The sequence below is a fragment of the Rhincodon typus genome, chromosome 8, assembly GCF_021869965.1.
Source record: "Rhincodon typus isolate 14 chromosome 8, sRhiTyp1.1, whole genome shotgun sequence".
NCBI classification, from domain to species: Eukaryota; Metazoa; Chordata; class Chondrichthyes; order Orectolobiformes; family Rhincodontidae; genus Rhincodon; species Rhincodon typus.
The window spans coordinates 92,024,630-92,025,123 of NC_063339.1; the positions used below are offsets into that span (position 1 = coordinate 92,024,630).

Below are 494 nucleotides of genomic sequence, written 5' to 3' on the forward strand. Positions count from 1 at the left end.
TCAGAGTCAGAATGCGTGGGCAAACAACCTGAAACACTTGTTTTTGAGTTGAACAAGCATTCTCTTTGGCTGTGTTCACTGCAATGATACTTCTGCCTCATCCCCACTTCAGGCAACCCGACCTCATTTAACGAAGCTGGTTTTTCGGAAAGCTCTTTGGGCATTGTGACAAAAGGGATATAATGCAGGTGGGCTCGTCCGGGACTTGAACCCGGGATCTCTCGCATGTTATCGCTATACAGCACCCTAAGCGAGAATCATACCCCTAGACCAACGAGCCACACGCGATTGCCGCAAAATGGGGACGTGATGGAATAGTGATAGTTTCGTTGGCGTGTGAATCCAGAGATCCGGATAACGTTCTGGGGACCCCGGTTCAAAACCACGGCAGATGGTGGAATTCGATTAGAATAAATATCTAGAATTAAGAATCTAATGATGGCTGTGAATCGATTGTTGGAGAAACCACATTTGGTTCACTAACGCCCTTTAGG

The 494-nt window shown here is 47.0% G+C and overlaps 1 non-coding gene across 1 annotated transcript; it reads right to left on the minus strand.

The window, feature by feature from the left end:
• Window positions 1-190: 190 nt before the first annotated feature.
• trnap-agg lies at window positions 191-280 on the minus strand. Its single transcript is given in 2 exon segments — window positions 191-226; window positions 245-280. It is a non-coding gene; the product is annotated as a tRNA-Pro (tRNA).
• Between the last annotated feature and the right edge of the window lie 214 nt (window positions 281-494).